Here is a 15571-nt window from a genome sequence, read left to right as displayed (position 1 = left end):
GCAACAGAGCAAGGCTCTGTCTCAAAAAAAAAAAAAAAATCCCCATTATGTACTGGCACATACGGAGTGGGGATTGTGCTTTGAGGGGCTTGATGAGCCAGGCCCCAAGGTGGGCTGGGGGAGCAGAGGTGGACAAGGGATGGATTCAAGAGAAAAGAAATGTGGAGTCGGAATCCCCTCTCCATGCACCGCACCTGTGTGACCCCAGGAACGTCATCTCTTCTGTACCTTCAGGCGCTCACCTGGCACTGCATAGTCTTCATGCAAAGGCCGTGAGGATGCTAAGAGGCCCGCTTGGCACACAGGGTTTTGTGATCCAAAACAAGCCAAGGAAATGTCACTATTACTCTCACTATACCAGGAGTACCTGTAGTTTATACACATTGAATCAATTATAAGCTATGAATGAAAAATATAACTTGCGTGAGATTACGAAGATGTTCCCCCCAAAATGCCTTAAGGGCTGAGTAAGACTACCAGTGACCCGATGGTCCGCAAAGGTAGCGATGCAGCGATATAACAGTAGGTGGCGCTAGATGCCATAGCTTTCAATCAAGTCCTGGTTTCTTTCAATCTGTCTCCCTCTTCTCTCACTTGATTGAAATGGAAATTGGCTGCCAGCATCGGTGAGCCCCCAGCAGCCCTGGGACTGAGCTGGCATGCCAGCAGCTAATGTGTTATCCACCCAGTTAAAAAAATTAATCAAATACATTAATCTCATAAGCTCTTTTGAAAGACTAGGTATGAGGGGCCAGCAGTCCAGCTGTCAGACCCTGGGAGCTAATGGGAATCTGTACTACGGGCGAGGGGCTGCTGTTCAAAGTCCTGGAGGAGCTTCAGGCAACAGGAGCCCCGGGATGTGACGACCGCTCTATTCTGTATCGCAAACCTTGCAAATGATGTGTCTGGAAATGTAGGAGGCTTGAGATGGCAAAGGGGCTCCAATCTGAGGGCCAGCTTCGATCTACCCATAAGTAGTCATTCTGTCTGGAGCGTCCTCCAGTCCAGACTTATCAGAAGAAATGTCTGGGATCGATTAGCGATGTCTGCCACAGACCCAGGAGGGAACAGCAGCATCAATGGTACCCCAGTGCCATTCCTGCATGGGGGGCTTTACCTGCCTTTGCTCACTGAATCTTCGCAGCCGCTCTAAAAGTTGGTAGCGTTATTATTATTATCCCTATTTTCTGATTGAGAGACCTGAGAGCCGGAGAAGTTAAATAACTTGCCAGAGGCCACCCAGTGAGTGAGTGAGTGAGGGCTAGAACCAGAAGTTCGAACGTATCCAGTTGGCCGCAGGGCTCCCTTTATTGCATATTACACCACAATTTACTTCCTTTCTTGGAAATGAAAAAATTTATTTGGCAATTCATCCTGGATAAATGAAACAAAGAGCGACCCAAGAAAGTATCCTTTCACATTGCCAATGTCCTGAGAAGAAGAATGTGTGTTGGTGGTTAAGCCCCCATGTGGCTTCCATCTGTTTTCTCTCTCCCTGGAAGAAGATAAAGTTGACATCTCTGCAACAGTCAAGGGAACCCCCTGAAGGTCCAAAGAAACACAGCCTCCCATTGGCTAATCACTTTCAACCTCTTTTTTTTTTTTTTATGTGAAGAGCAGAAGCAGAGCTGAGCTTAAGCCACTGGTGAAAGAGAAAAGAGCCAAGATTCAGAAGAGCTGGTTGGGGCTGGATGGGGCTTAACTCTTGGGCTGAGTTTTAGTGTGACACCAGCGATGCTGGGACATGAATTCTATGATGCTGTCCCCTGGGTGCCATTAGATGTCATTTACATGGATTACCTTCTGAGGCTCAGCGAGGGGCAAGAGCAGCTCACCTATTCCTTAAATATCTATTAGGAGCTAGACAATGTCTGAGGATATGGTGCTGAACAAGGGGCCATCCTTTCCTCAGGGATCTGGTGGTCTAGGAGGAGAGACTGAACTACAATGTAGGGAAGTGCAGGCACCAGACACGGTGTGGGGGCTGGCAGGGTTGTTGGCAGCGATTCAGACTGTACTGAACACAAAACTTGGAGGGAAGGATGTGTCAGGGCTCGGAACATGAGACCCCGAAACATGGTGCCTTGGCATGCTAAGTATTTTGGATGGAAAGAGATGGGGAGGGGCTCAGAAACAAGGTCTCTCTGACTTTCTTTCCACCTCTCCTCTTTCTCCCCGAGAAGATCATCGAAACTGGAATTTCTCACCCCCAAGGTGAGAACAAGCTCCTTCTGGTTCCTTCTGTCTGAAACACCTATAGGGCAGAAAAAGTAAAACCTTTCACCTCACCCATCACAAGGGTCTTGGATGACATCCCCATAACAAAAGACATATTAATGGGAGAAAAGCATAACAATTTTTTTTTTTTTTTTAAGATAGAGTCTCGCTCTGTCACCCAGGCTGGAGTGCAGTGGCGTGATCTCGGCTCACTGCAGCCTCCGCCTCCCAGGTTCAGAACATGAATGGGACTTCTCACCCCCAACATGGCTCATAGAAACTAGAACTTCGCTCTCCCAAAGCAAGCCATAAAGCCTAGAAAGGCTACTGTGTGGCCTCCTCCCTTCCACCCTGATGGTTCTATGTGACACATTTCTGGTCCCATACCTGGGGGGAAAAATGTCTTACAGAGACACAGAAACGAATGTGAACAAACAGGCCTTCCTATGCGCACCTCCCCTTAGGTTTACTACCTTTAGATCACACCCCTTTTTGTCCAATCATGTTTCTCTACCACTATCCACTCTTCTCATCAGACTTAGCATAAAAACACAATTTTCCCTAGGTCTTTGGGTCTCCATTTCTGAAGGCTCCCATGTTACGTAAAACTTTAGTTAAAAAAATAAATTTGGCTGGGCGCAGTGGCTCACGCCTGCAATCCCAGCACTTTGGGAGGCTGAGGTGGGCGGATCACTTGAGGCCAGCCTGGCCAACATGGCAAAACCCTGTCTCTATTAAAAAAGTACAAAAATTAGCTGAGCATAGTGGAGTGACGTGCACCTGTAGTCCCAGCTACTCGGGAGACTAGGCAGGAGAATCACTTGAACCCAGGAGGCGGAGGCTGCCGTGAGTAGAGATCATGCCACTGCGCTCCAGCCTGAACGACAGAGCGAGACGCCGTCTTGAAAAAAATTGTTACGCTTTTCTCTGATTAATAGGTATTTTGTTATGGGGATGTCATCCAAGACCCTTGTGATGGGTGAGGTAAAGGGTTTTACTTTTTCTGCCCTATAGGTGTTTCAGACAGAAGGAACCGGAAGGAGCTGGAATGGTTGGAATGCAGAGTATGGGATGTGTGTGTTTGTGTGTGTGTTTTGGGGTGTGGTGATGAAGGTTTGCCTGATGTCACCAGGCAGGAGAGAACATTCCTGGAGCTGGTAATGGTGCTGAGAAGCCATTTCAGGAAAATCAACTTAGGGGTGAGGGCCCAGTGAATAAATGAAGATGAAACATTGCGTTTTCTGTCGTTGCGTTTTTTATTACTTTAGTTTTTTTTTTTTTAAAGCAAGTGGTATTTTCAAATGGTTTAAAAAACATATCAAAAGGTACATCACTTTTTAAAATGTATTACTTCCATCTTGTCCTCAAACCACTCATTTCCCTCCCTGGAAATGACTAGTGTTATCAAGTTCTTGTGTATCCTTCCAGAGAGATCTGGAAACACACACACACACTCACCTACACTTCACTTGCAGTGAAGAAGAGGAGGCATTGCAGCCACCAGGCAGCAGCAAGCCCTTAACGAATGACACACACATTCTTTCCAACACTAGCATCTGCCTTTCACACAAATACACATGGCAGCATTGTTTGTGCCCTGATTTCCCCTCACATAACAATGTATCTTGGAGAGTGTCATGGTATTGAGTATCGTGGGACTATAGGGAGGCTGGAGCAGGCGGATGCCAAACTCTTGAGTCTTTGGAGCTGAATCTGGGAACAAGAATGGTGGCTAAGAGCCTGTCATTAATGCATGGATTGGAGCTCTGAGAAGAGGATGGAATTGGAAGTTAAGGTAAGGAGTGTTGAATTAGCTGTCAGAGAGGGAGGTGGGGCAAGGGGGCAGAGAGAGAGAAAGAATGAGGAGACACGCAGAGGGAGGCAGGCAGACAGGGACAGAAAGAGACAGAGAGGGGGGCCATGGAAGGAGGAGGGGAGAAGAGGATACTAAGATTATGAAGATTAGAAGGCCAAAGACTGACACAGGGGAAAATTGTCAAGGAACACAGAGGACCAAGAAGATACAGAAAAGCCTGCCTGTTTCTGTGAATAAAGTTTTATTAGAACACAAGAAAATGGATATTGAGTGAAATCACAGTCTTCTATGTTTGCAAAATGTCAAATCATTTGTCTTTTTGCATTTCTTAATTGTTGGTGTGAGGGCTGGAGCACATTTTGGGGACAATAAAGATGTCATTCGTTAAGGGCTTGCTGCTGCCTGGTGGCTGCAATGCCTCCTCTTCTTCACTGCAAGGGAGACCTTCAGTAGATAACCAGGCAACTTTCCAAGGTGTTATTGAAGTTCTTTTAGGCTGTCACAATTTGCTGGGGTGGGGGAGGGTACATTTAGTAAGTAGATGCCCATGATGCTGCTAAATATCCTACAACGTACGGGACAGTCCTTCCCCCACAAAGCTGTATCAGCTCCAAATTGTCAGGAGTGCTGAGGTTGAGCAACACTGTTGCCAAGACAAGTGCTCTGTTTTTATTTCTCCTGGAGATCCTGGGGCACCCAGCACCTAGGTTGGTGAGGATCAGGATCTAGGTTTTACTTTCCCGTACACCGGAGTCTGTGGTAGGCCGCCTCTAAGATACCTGCCAGGATCCCCACCTCCTGGTGCTCATACCCTTGTATAATCCCCTCCCCTGGAGGTTGGGCTGAGCCCAGTAACTCACTTCTAATGACTAGAATATGGCAAAAGTGATGCAATGTCCCTTCTGAGATGAGGTTACAGGATAAACATGGCTTCTGTCTTGGGCACCTGCTCTTGATCTGGGTAAAAAACAGCTTCCAAGTTGTGAGCTTCTGTTTGGGAGAGGTCCACCGTCATTGCGGTTCTCGCTATTACTTTTAAATGGCAGAAACCACAATTACGTTTGCGCCAACCTAATACATCTCTACCCTACAGCCAGAAAGCACTTGATACCAGCCAGTAGCCAAGTGTGTGCGCTCAGGAGTGAGCCGTCTCCCTGTTGAGTCTTGAAATAACTGTAGGCTCAGCTGCCATCTTCATTGTGGCCTCAGGAGATCCTGAACCAGAGGCTCCCAGTTAAGCTGGTGCCTAGATTCCCGACCCACAGAGATTGTGAGATAATCAATGTTTGTTGCCTTAAGCTGCTAAGGTTTAGAGTAATTTGTCACATGGAAATATGTAACTGAAATACAGCTATGCAGTAATAAACTCCCCACAAGAAACAGTTGATGATTTGGGTTACATAAACTCATTTACTTTCTCTTTAAGGGCTAGTCACAAAATTAATAGCACTTCTTTGACTGTTTCAGTCTCCCCTATTGGCAAGAAAAATGCATTGGTCTGTTTCAGGGTGTGAGCTATTACCTGGCTTCCATATGCATTTAAAAAACACCTTTTCATTTTTAATATAATAAAGCATAGAAAACCTTTTTATTTTTAATTTAATTTAATTTTTTGTCCACGGCCTGGGCATGACTTGGTTGTCAACAAGATCATTCCATAACTGAACTACCACAGGAGACAGTAGATTGTAGTACTGAAAAGCACAGACTTCAGATTCAGACAGACGTGGTCTTAAATCCCAGCTCTGCCATTTGCTAACTGTTAGTTTGAGCAAGACCATAAGAAATACACCTTCTCAAGTGCCCATTGTATAGGTTAAAAAAAAATCACTACCAAGGCATAGAGGGGCAGAGTGACTGCATATAACTACAGAGTCAGGAAATGAACCCAGTGGTGATCATTAAGTAAAACAACTACGGGGTCGTTTGCAAAGTAAGCAAGTAGAAGAACAATCTGGGGCTTTCTTAATTGGTACATACGCATGCATGTGTGCTTGGATAGTGCTTGGATAGATACAACATATTTTTAGTAATTAATTAATTTATTTTTGAGACAGGGTCTTGCTCTGTCACCCAGACTGGAGTGCAGTGGCACAATCATGGCTCACTGCAGTCTCGAGCTCTTGGGCTCAAGTGATCCTCCTTCCTGAGCCTCCCAAGTAGCTGGGACCAAGGCATGTGCCACCATGCCTGGCTAATTAAATTTTTTTCTTTCTTTCTTTTTTGTAGAGGTGAGTTGTCCCTATATTGCCGAGGCTAGTGTTGAACTCCTAGCCTCAAGTAATCATCCTGCCTTGGCTTCCCAAAGTGCTGGGATTATAGGTGTGAGCCACAGTGCCTGACCAGATACATCATCTTATAATTTTAATTTTCCCACTGAACTTGGTCACCTGGCTTCTGGTGTTGTCATGCTCCACTTACGTAACACACCCCACCTGGATGGGACATTCATGCCAAGGGCAGTCAGAATGTACCCCTCTATGGCCCTGGATGTCCCCTCGGTGTTCTCTGCTCACCCCACTGGCATCATGGTGACTGTTCTGGCACCTGTCATGATGAGAAGATACTTGTCCTCAGCTGTCCTTAAAGTGGTATTTCCAGCCAGTGTGTTATGAACATTGAATGCTATAAAGACTCACTGCTGATGAAAGAGCTCTATAAACATGAAACCAAAATGCAACTGTGATGCCTGTCACCATCTCTCAGTCCCTGGAGGAAGTATAGAAACTCTAGTGTATTGTATCCTCTGGTGCTCCGGCTTCAGCCTGAGGATCAATGGGGGTATGTAGGTAAGTGGGTGAGGCTGGAGCACCAAGACTTGGCTTATATTTATGAAGTAAAAAGAAAACCAAGCCGCTCCAATTTAAAACCTTTTTTTTTTTTTTTCTATATTGAGCTTACCTTTTTATTACGTTTTGTATTCATATTTTAAACATATTCAAAACCACTGATTTAAGCAGCTATTCCTCTTACATTGTAAATTCTGTGTTTTCTCTCTCCTCCTCTGGATTCTAGCACTGCAATGTGTGCGAGGAGTATGACCTTGTCACGTTGTGTTTTTGGTTTCAGGCACAATGCCAGACGAAGAGTGGCTTCTTGGCAGTTATTTGTTCAGTGAGTGGATGAAGGGATGAAAATAAAACTTCAATATGTGTTGATTTTTCAACTTTTAGAAAACTCAGAGACAAAGCCTGGGAAACTGAATTATGAGTATGCAATGTGAATGCTATTGATCTTGACAATGTAAAAATAGTAGTAAAGACGCAAGGAGAGCTGATGAGACCCTCATCTCTTCCACAAAGGAAGGAGTCAAAGACACTCTGTAGGGTGGATGAGGCAAGAAGCACAAATGTATCATCTCTCTCTCTCTCTCTTTCTATATATGTGTGTGTGTGTATATGTAGAGATGCGTGTATATGTGTGTGTGTGTATATATATAGAAATGCGTGTATATATGTGTGTGTGTGTGTGTGTATATGTATATATATTCTGTTTGCTGTGAGACAGTTTCCCTCTTGTTGCCCAGGATGGAGTGCAATGGCACAATCTCTGCTCACCACAATCTCCACCTCCCCGGTTCAAGTGATTCTCCTGCCTCAGCCTCCTGAGTAGTTGGGATTACAGGCATGTGCCACCACTCCTAGCTAATTTTGTATTTTTAGTAGAGATGGAGTTTCTCCATGTTGGTCAGGCTGGTCTTGAACTCCCAATCTCAGGTGATCCACCCAACTTGGCCTCCCAAAGTGCTGGGATTACAGGCGTGAGCCACCACACCTGGCCTCATCTGTATTTTTAAATTACAGAATTAACCACTAGGGGAGCTAAAGGTAAGGCTACTTTTGGAGGGATGGGAGTTGGGGTGGGGAGTGGTGTGGGGATGCAGGAACTAGATCCTCATCTTTCACAGCAGAAAATTATTCAAGTCTTAAATGCATAAACTAAGAAACACAGGTAACATATAATTTAGAGGCACAGGTCATTGGAAGAAGTAGCAAAAAGTGTTAGACATGGCTGCCCTGAGGTATGCCATCAAGGATGAGAAGAGGGCAGGGAAGAGAGACTCCTGCTTTACAGTAGAAGATTTTTGATGATATATGTATATTTTTAAATCTGTGTATGTTTTACATTAATTTTCTAAAAACTAAGAGAGTTTGACAGCCCTAGTTGGCATTAAAATACAGAGCCCTACTTTGTTCCTGCGAAAATCAACAAGCACAACAAGCCTTGTCATATCCATGCTCATTTCAGAGTCAAGACAAAATTAATTTGGAAAAGAAAATACAGCCGGGGAACAGAGTTAGCAACCTCAGGAAATTCAGGGAAATGTAATTGAGTAAGAATTATCTCCTTAATTACTTCTGACCAAATCAATAACAACGCTGGATGAGAAACCACAGTTGCCACCAATGAGGATCAAGTCTCTGAGAAACTAATTGGGGTTCAGGCTTGTTTGAAAAGCAAAATACTTTCCTCTTCATCGTTAGCAAACACGGTTCCTGGGGGTGTGCGCGGAGACAGAAGACTGCAGTTTGCAGCCTGGGGTGGAGAAATGAGCTGAACTTGCTTATTATTTTCAAACGTGAAAGCCTGAATAGAGGAGCCCCTTTCTCCAAAGAGGTGCAGGCGTGGATGCCCTTGATGATGTCAAATGCTCATTTTCATGCTTTCCTGGGGCTAATCAGAGACCCAAGCAGGTTCATCATGCAAATTAGAAGGAGGTGAGCCAAACGCCACAAAGGTAAGTGAGGGACCAGTTTTGTTTGCAGAGCACAAGCTTTTTGTGGGAACTGCAAAGATTTCTTTCAAACCATCTCCATGTGCCTTTGGGGAGGGAGAGGTGAGGATCTTTGTCTCTAAGGGGCACTGCTGGGCACAACCTTCTAGATCTCTTATTGTTCTGGAGCTGGGTTAAGATCTTACCTAGAGCTGAGATTCAAGAGTGCCCTATCTGCCTAACCTCCAAGAGACCTCCCTGTCCTCATCCCTGTTGGGGTCTCTTGGCAACTAACCAGGACCTTCTCAAGTCCGGCTCATACTTGGTGCCTTGCTCCTTGCTCTTCTGACCTGTGGACTTGTTAATAAATCATCCTCACTGTCCAGATATTTCCCCATTCAGAAAGGTCTTCCTGATCCCCTCTGGGGGTCCCAGCTAAGAGCTAGGAAACACACACCCACCCCAAAACTCCCTCTCAGAGTCTCACTGATGGCAGGGTGGTGAGGGGGAGGTAGGCAGACAATAAAGCAGTTACGATACCATATGATGTAGCTGTGGTGGGAGTGAGGGAGCTGGGGGTGTGAGCGTACAACTGACCCAGCAAGGGTAGAGGGACAGTCAGAAGGATAAACAAAATGACTTTTTTTTTGGAGACAGAATCTTACTCTGTCATCCAGCCTGGAGTGCAGTGGGGTGATCTCGGCTCACTGCAACCTCAGCCTCCCAGGTTCAAGTGACTCTCCTGCCTCAGCCTCCCAAGTCGCCGATATTACAGGCATGTGCAACCATGCCCAGCTAACTTTTTTGTAGTTTTAGTAGAGACGGAGTTTCGCCATGTTGGCCAGGCTGTTCTCGAACTCCTGACCTCAAGTGATCTGCCTACCTCGGCCTCCCAAAGTGCTGGGATTCTAGGCATAAGCCACCATGCCCGGCTAAACGAAATGACTTTTCGTTTACATTTCTGAAGGATGAGGAATGATTAGTATGTGAGGTGATGGATATGTTAATTAGCTTGATTCAATCATCCCCCAATGTATACATACATCAAAACATCATGTTGTATGCCATAAATATATACAATTTTTCATTTTTCAGTTGAAAAAATAAATAAAAGAAGAGGAAGGAGGAAGATGTGCCAGGCAGAGGGGATAGCATTTGCAAAGATTGGGATGGAGGTGAGTGAGAGCTTGATAGTGAAGGTGGCTCAGTCCAGCTGGAGCATCCCAATAGGGTTGGTGGAGGGGAGGGGTGAGGAACCAGGGAGCTGCAGGAAGGGCCAAATCATGAATGTGACAACAGCTGGGATCTGGGATTTTATGCTGAGGGCACAGGGGGAAGATGGGCTGAGGGGATTGATCATGGCTGCTGGGACTCTCCCCAGGCCACTGTGATTGGGAGTGGAACACCAATTTGTAGCTGTGTGATTAAAGCCCAATGTTATGCTCTTAGACTCCAAGCCCAGGAAATTTGCAACTTGGTGATTAAATCTCTACGTTATGCTCTTAGACTCCAAGCCCAGGAAATCTGCAGACTGGCAGCTAGACTGTACTAGTCTCCTCCAAGGCATAGACGTGCCAATCAACTCCCCAGGGGAGCCTTCCTATCTCACCTTCCATCCATGTGGCTTCAGAGGTGAACACTGGATGCAGGCCAGTCAGTCAGAATATTCCACCTCCCTGGCTTCAGGGAGGATCTTAGTTTTTTATGAGTCTGAGACCCAAAGAAAGACCAAAGTATTTAGTCTTAGGCCATTTGCTGCTGCTCTTGGGAAAGAGAAGGTCTCTTTCAGCTGGGGTTGCTCCCATGGAAGAATGTCAGCCTAGAGCTCTTGGTGACTATCTTGGCCATCAACTTGGTAAAGCCTGTCTGAGAATGAAGGCAACACAGGAGAAAGAAGAGTATGTATCTGGGGATAATGTTTGAAGATAGTTTTCTCTTTTGTGTAGGCCACATTGAATTGGGGTTTTCTATCATTTGCAACTAGCAGGATCTTGATTTGACCATAATTTTGTTAGCATATTGCAAATATTTTTGTCAAGATAACCCCAAACTACACCCCTGGAGAGTTACACTAGTTCCCTGTGGCTAAACCAAAATCCATGGGAGATCTTTCATCTAAAAATTATCAGAGATCATCAGCATTGAGAGATTACCCAACACGACACCTCCATCACATGACAGACACACTAGAAACAGCTGCCATTTCCCTACTGTCTTACTAAGTGCATACTACGTGCTACCCACTTAGTTTTACACATTTTAATTCCATTTACCCTTGCAATATATTTTGTGGGATAGGGCTGCCATTATCTCTGTTTTACAGAAGAGAAAACAGAGGTCCAGAGAGGTTAATTTCCAGAGTTACATGACAGAGTAAGGAACAGAGGTGGGGTTCAAACACAAACTGCACGTTGGCTCTAAAGCTTATACTCTCTGTGCTTCACCAACAGATGTGCAATCTAAGACTCAGAGAAGCTGGAGAATTTTCCTAATGTCACACAGCAAAGGAATGGAAGAATACACGATCCTCTCCTCCCAACATGTCACCCAGCAGGTGCAATAAGTCAAAGGGCAGGGTATGGGATTTGGAGTTATACAGACCTGAGTTCACCAGCCAGGTCTTTGGCAGATAAGATTACTCTTTGAGCCTCAGTTTCCCTGTGCACAAGGTGAGAATAATCACAGAGCCTACTTCATAGGCTTGTGATGGAGAATCAACGAGGTGATGTGTGTATAAAGTTCTCAGGACAGAGCCAGGTTTATGGGGGCTCTCAATAAATGTTAATGGTGAATGTAATTGTTACAATTAATAAACTGTGCTGTTAATGAAGGTATAAAATGCAGGTGATCTGCCACATGACCACAGGCTAGTTGCTGAATTACAGTGGCCATTGGTCCCACTGGTAAAATAGGGTTATTATCTGCCTTTTGCTCATGACACCAGGGCGTTACAAGAATTAATTAGCAGCTTTACAATGTGCTGTGTGCTTTGATGCTTTATAAACAGAGAAATGTGATGGTTGAATATTTATATGATATCCATTATTGAGGATACTTGAATTGCTTTACTGATGTTAAAATAAATTCAACCTTCCAAAAGTGGATAAATCTATCTGAGTCAAACAAAAGAAGACTAAGCTTTTATTATCTGCCAACACCTTAGAAACCCACAACAAGTGGACATCTGGACATCCATAGGCTGATCTCAATGCCCATGTCTTGAATGTAGAAAGAGATGCTGAGATTGTGGGGCTGTCTCTTCCTCTAGATCTGAGCTCCTTTGGGGCTAAGATTACGTCTTGTCTTGCAGTAGATCCCCAGCCTTGAGTACAGGATTTGATACACGGCAAGTGCTGGATAAATGCTTGATGAATGAAAGGATGGATGGATGGACAGATGGATGGACAGTTGGATGGATGAATGGGATCCTGAACCTCTTGTTGGTAGGAGATTAGATGGGTCTGGTCTCAAATGCTTGTGCCAAAGTAGATAGGGAGTCACATCAGGTATTGGGGGAGAAAACCACTCAGACAGTGTGATAAATTGGAAGGACACTTGGCATCACATAGACCTGGGTAACCAGCTCTGTGACCATGGGCTTTGGACCAAGCCCCTCTTTCTTCATCTGAGAATGTTGATAGTGTCTTTGACCCAAAAGTGACAGGAAACTCCACTCACTCTTGCTTACACATAAGGAAATTTATTACTCCATGTAAGAAGTACAGAGTAGGATTTGGGATTTCAGGGTTGACTTTGAAGGTCTGTCACGTCACTGAGCTCTGCACAGAGTCAATTGCCCACAGAATTAGCTTCATCCTTAGACATCTTCCCCTCATGGTTGTAAAGTGGCTTCTGGCAGCAACCAGGGTCAAGCCTTCTTTCCCCTACCCATTGGCCCAAAGGGGCTCCGGGATGCCCATCATTTGAACCAGTTGTTGGCTAAGTGAATAAGACAGCTATGACTGGCCAAGACCAGTGCTGCTCAAGCTGTGGTCCATGAACCAACGCCAGCAGCATCACTTGGGAGCTTATTACACCTGCAAATTCATGGACTACATTCTGATCAGGTGAATTAGAACCTCTGGTGTGGACCAAGGAATCTCCACTTTCAGGCATTCCTATGGCTGTTAAAGTCTGAGAACCACTGGATTAAACTCAACTGGGAGGGGAGAGACAACTACAAAATGCGGGTGATAATGCCAACTTTAGAGGGTTGCTAAGAAAACAAATAATATCACATATGTAAAAGACTATCACACAGTAGGTGCTTAATACATTTTGGTTTCCTTCATTTCTTTCCCCTTTCAGCGATATTGAAATATTTACTCTTCTCCACCAATCGTCCTCCTCCACCCAGTGCTAAATATCCTCATGCTGCTCTGAACCATGGAAACCAATCTGTAGGCTAATTTATACTAAGGTGGGAGTGACACATGGCATCGCTAGCTTAGTAGCATTTTCACCTTGAAAATGGAGAGCATGGAGTGCACGATACTTAATCTAAAAGGGTGCTTGGCAAATGGTATAATCTTAGGCAAGTAGCAAGTTTTGGTGTGTAGGGGTATGTTTTAGTGTGGACTATGCTGCTCCATCCTCAGATCATACCCCATAGGTAATTTCCTACTCTGGCCACACTGAAGGGACCAGTTGGCTAAGCTGGATGCCCGGTGGCAGCCACATGAACACAGGGTGCAATGTGGGAGGGCTGAGGTTAGCCAGGCTGATAGCATCACCTACATCCTTCCCTTCCCCCTGTCTTCAGAGCCCTGTTGGGGACTGTTAGGGAGAACATAGCCCCTCTTGAGGCTTTGATCTTTGGCTCTGCAAGTTCCAGATTCCCTTTGAAGTATAATTATAATTAAAAGGAAAATCCCAAGCAGACACCAGATGAGGTAGGTCTGCACCCGACAGGCGCTGTTGGCAGAGTTTCCTAAATCAACAGCTGGCTCTGCATGTCAGGCTCAAAGGAAAAAAATGAAATTGGCCACTCATTTGAAGGAACTTTATTCTGAATGAGCTGGAACTGTAAAGGTCCCTTAATCCCTGGAGAAAAGAACAGATGGGAGGGCAAGGGAAATGTTGGCAGTGAGAAGAAGATTAATTAAGTTGGATCCCAGTTCCCTGTTTCAGCAGGAGGATGCCCATCTGGGTCCTGGGTGCATCTCCTTTTAAGCACCCCATGAACTAAGAGGGTGACCCCAGTTTGTCATGCAGACTTCCAGAGCTGGTTCTTTATCCTAAGCTAGGATAAATGAAGACTTCTTCTTTGGGATCAAGATAAATTGGGGCCTCTTGAATTGAAATATTCATAATCCTCTGCCCTTCATCCTCTATTTTTTTCTTAATAGTTTTTGTTTGTTTGAAAAACTTCCTTTGGCATTGCATGGCCCTAAATTGCAGGTCAGCGTCATCACTGTGTGACTCTGGGCAAGTTAGAACCTCCCCATGCATCAATTTCCTCATCTGTAGAAAGGAGACATTCATCATATTGCCTTTCTTTTTAGAGGTATGAGAATTATAGCTAAGGAATTCTAGGTACCTCGCATAGTACCTGGCATTTAGTGTGTGCTTAATAAATGCTGTCTATTAAGACAATTACGGGCTCTGCCAATAAGCTTCTCAGCTCTTGAAGGCCTAAACTAAACCTTCCTACAAAGAGTCAGTATGAATTAAACAATCTTAAGACTACACAGGGATCCTCAAGACAGATTATCTAATTGTAAAATGCTAGTTTCACCACTTAATAGTGTCCATGACCACTTTTATCAGTGAAAAGGAAAAGTGAGCAATTTGATTTTTTTTAAAGGAATGGAGTCTTGCTCTGCTGCCCAGGCTGGAGGGCAGTGGTGCCATCACAGCTCACTGCAGCCTGGAACTCCTGGGCTCAAGTGATCCTCCTGCCTCAGTATCTTGAGTAGCTAGGACCACAGGCACACACCAGACGCCTGGCTAATTATTTAAATTTTTTTGTGGAGACTGGGTCTCGCTATATTGCTTAGGCTGGTCTTAAACTCTTGGCCTCAAGTGATCTTCCTGCCTCGGCCTCTCAAAGTGCTGGGATTACAGGCATGAGCCCCCGTGCCTGGCCCAATTTGATCTTTGAGGTCCCTTCTAATGGGACTCACTGTGTCATTATGACCCCCTTCTTTCTGGGAAAGGGCCCATGCAAAGTCCTTGGTATGACAGTGGGTCACTGTTCCACTGCTGCATCCATGACCCATTTCCCCTCTGTGGGGCTGGCTTTCCGGCTGGTCTCCTAGGTTCCCACTACCACTCTCACCTCTACACGATCTGGAGTGGGTTGAATAGTGTCCCTCTGAAACTCACATCCACCCAGAATGGGACCTTATATATTACCTTTGCAGATGTAATTAGTCAAGAAAAGTCATACTAAATTAGGCCCTAAGTCCGATGGCTGGTGTCTTTACAAGAAAAGGAGAGGATAAGGCCAAGTGCAGTGGCTCACGCTTGTAGTCCCAGCACTTTAGGAGGCTGAAGCGGGTGAATCACTTGAGGTCAGGAGTTTGAGACCAGCCTGGCCAGCATGGTGAGACCCAGTCTCTACTAAAAATACAAAAATTAGCCAGGCGAGGTGGTGGGCGCCTGTAATCCCAGCTACTCGGGAGGTTGAGGCAGGAGAATCGCTTGAACCCAGGAGGCAGAGGTTGCAGTGAGCTGAGATCGAGCCACTGCACTCCAGCCTGGGCAACAGAGCAAGACTCCGTCTCAAAAAAAAAAAAAAAATAGAAAAGGACACATGATGAAGGAGAATGCCATGTGGAGATGGAAGTGGAGACTGGAGTGATGAGGCTACAAGCCAAGAA

General features: G+C 45.2%; 1 protein-coding gene and 1 long non-coding RNA gene across 7 annotated transcripts in view; one reads left to right on the top strand and one right to left on the bottom strand.

The window, feature by feature from the left end:
* CCDC60 (coiled-coil domain containing 60) overlaps positions 1 to 15571 on the bottom strand; it is a 204438-nt gene that overhangs the window by 131231 nt on the left and 57636 nt on the right. The gene's annotated exons all lie outside the window — the stretch shown is intronic.
* LOC103876111 overlaps positions 1 to 15571 on the top strand; it is a 242446-nt gene that overhangs the window by 190928 nt on the left and 35947 nt on the right. Inside the window, exons 1-2 of one of the 3 annotated variants that reach the window (XR_001893034.3) lie at positions 9613 to 9922; positions 11198 to 11301. The exons of the other annotated variants lie outside the window; for them this stretch is intronic. This is a non-coding gene — a long non-coding RNA (uncharacterized LOC103876111). Of the gene's footprint in view, positions 1 to 9612; positions 9923 to 11197; positions 11302 to 15571 lie in introns of those variants that run through there. 3 annotated transcript variants of the gene reach the window in all.

This window comes from Papio anubis, chromosome 9 (genome assembly GCF_008728515.1).
Source record: "Papio anubis isolate 15944 chromosome 9, Panubis1.0, whole genome shotgun sequence".
NCBI lineage: Eukaryota > Metazoa > Chordata > Mammalia > Primates > Cercopithecidae > Papio > Papio anubis.
The sequence above is the reverse complement of the archived record's forward strand: the minus strand, read 5'-3'. Positions and strand labels throughout refer to the sequence as shown.